General features: G+C 39.9%; 1 non-coding gene across 1 annotated transcript; it reads left to right on the plus strand.

The window, feature by feature from the left end:
* Positions 1 to 298: 298 nt before the first annotated feature.
* Positions 299 to 404, plus strand: LOC129082385 (U6 spliceosomal RNA). Its single transcript, XR_008530405.1, has one exon. It is a non-coding gene; the product is annotated as a U6 spliceosomal RNA (small nuclear RNA).
* Positions 405 to 2,586: the final 2,182 nt, after the last annotated feature.

Below are 2,586 nucleotides of genomic sequence, written 5' to 3' on the forward strand. Positions count from 1 at the left end.
AAATCAACAAACAGTAAGTGCTGGCGAGGATGAGGAGAAAGGGGAACTCTGGTGCACTCTTGGTGGGAATGAAGACTGGTGTGGAAAACAGTTTGGAATTTCTTCTAGAAACTAAAAAGGTATTGACTTTTGACCAGGAATTCCACTGCTGTGATTATACCCTGAGAATCCCAAAACACCAATTTAAAAAAACTATTGCACCCCAATGTTCATAGCAGCAAAATTGACAATATCCAAGTACTGGAAGCGACCTAAGTGCCCATCAGTATATGAGTGTATCAAAAAACTATAGTATATTGTGTTCACTTTGGCAGCACATATACTAAAACTGGAACTATACAGAGAAAATTAGCATGGCCCCTGGCAAGGATGACATACAAATTCGTGAAGCTTTCCATATTTTTTTGGTATACTTATTGTCTATTTCTATTATTTTTTTATTTTTTAAAATTTATTCATTTATTTATTACTGTTCAAATAGATGTGTCTCCATTTACCCGCCACCACTTTCCCTTACTCCACCTTCTCCCATTTCCCCGCTTCCACCCTTCCCCACCTTGGCTTCATCCATCTGTCCTTCACACCTGTTCCTTGATCTGACACTTCCTCTTCCCTTCCCCACTACTCCCCTCCCTCCCTCCCTCCCTCCCTCCCTCCCTCCTTACTATCCCTGTCAGTTTCTTCTTTCTTTCAATGTTGCTGGTCATATTTTCCTTGCCTGCTTGCTTTGCTGATTAGGTTCCCCTTATATGTGAGATCTTATAGTATTTGTCTTTCACTGCCTGGCTTATTTCACTAAGCATAATGCTGCCAGTTCCATCCATGCCATCATGAAGGGTAGTAGCTCTTTCTTTCTGCTGTGTAGTATTTCATTGTGTAAATGTTCCATAGTTTTTTTAAATCTCACCTATAAGTGGATTCTATTCAACAATATACACTAGTGAATAAAATATACCACAGGCATGGAAACATGGAACAGACTAAAAGTGACCAGAGGGGATGGGGAAGGAGGACAATGGTTGAACTAAATAGAAGAGACTAAACAAAGAACATCTATGAATGACCCATGGACATGGAAAACAGAGTAGGAATTGACTGTCGGGGGGGGCAGGGTGAGTTGGGAGGAAGGTGGAAAAGGGGGAAAAATTGAGACAACTGTAATAGAAAAAACATGATTTAAAAATAAAAAAAACTACAAAAATAAAATTTAAAAAGAAGGGAAAAACCCAAAACTACCGTACATTTACACAATGGAAACTATGGAGCATAAAGCAAGAAAGAGCTACTACCCTTCGCGGAAAGCATGGATAGAACTGGAGAGCATTATGCTTAGTGAAGTAAGCCAGGGGGTGAAAGACAAATACCATATGATCTCACCAATAAGCGGAACCTAACCAACAATACAAAGATGCAAGGAAAATAAGACCAGCAACACTGAAAGGAAAAGAAACCAACATAGACAAGAGGGAAGGAGGGAGGGGGGCAGGGGAAAAGGAAGGGAAAGGGAAAGTCAAGGAACAAATAGCAAGGACTTATGGACAAAACGAAAGGGGAAGAATTGAGGGAGGGAGTGAGGGAGGGGGCAAGGGAAAGTGGTGGGGGGGAAGGCGGAGACAAATGTATTTGAAAAAATAAATAAAAAAAAGAAAACAAACTAGGAAGGAAAATATAATTGGCAACATTGAAATAAAAAAGAAACCAACTGTAACAAGAAGGAAGGAGGGAGGTGGGTAACGGGGAAAAGAAGGGAAAGGGTCAAATCAAGGAACATATATAAAGGACCAATGGACAAAACCAAAGTGGGTAAGAATTGAGTGTAGGAAGTAGGGGTAGGTGGAGCAGGAGAACACGGTGGTGGGAAAATGGAGACAAATGTATTTGAACAATAAAAATAATTTGAAAAAAGAAAAAGATCAAAATTATGAACATTAAATTGGCCACAAGTACATAACTATCAACAATTGAATATAAAAAAACATACTAAGCAAACAAGAAGAACAGGAACAGAATCATAAATGTGGACAACATTAGGATGCTGGTCAATGGGAAGTCTGAGGGAATGGAGGAAAAGATGAAGGGGTTAAGAAGTACAAATTGGCCCCTGAGTGGTGTGGCTCAGTGGATTGAGTGCTGGCCTGGGAATTGAAGAGTCACTGGTTTGATTCCCCACCAGGGCACATGCCTGGGTTGTGGGCCAGGTCCCCAGTTGGAGGCATGGGAGAAACAACCAATCTATGTTTGTCTCACACATCGATGTTTTCTCCCTCTTTTTCTCCCTTCCTTCCCCTCTCTCTAAAAATAAATAAATAAAATATTTAAAGAATAGAAGTACAAGTTGGTAGTTATAGAATATGCAGGATAATGTTAAGAACAAGAATAGGAAATGGAACTTACATGTATGACTCATAGACATGAATAAATGAGGAGGGATTACCAGAGAGACTGGTGATGCTTGGTGGAGGAGACAAAAGTGGGAAAATTTGGGGCAACTAAAATAGCATAATCAATAAAAGAAATGAACTTCAAGGAAAGCCAAGAGAAAGAGAAGGTAAATCAATGTTGCAAGGTGTAGGAAGGGACAAGTTT

This window comes from Pteronotus mesoamericanus, unplaced genomic scaffold, assembly GCF_021234165.1.
Source record: "Pteronotus mesoamericanus isolate MK-2021 breed Mesoamerican mustached bat unplaced genomic scaffold, CSHL_Meso_final scaffold_125, whole genome shotgun sequence".
NCBI classification, from domain to species: Eukaryota; Metazoa; Chordata; class Mammalia; order Chiroptera; family Mormoopidae; genus Pteronotus; species Pteronotus mesoamericanus.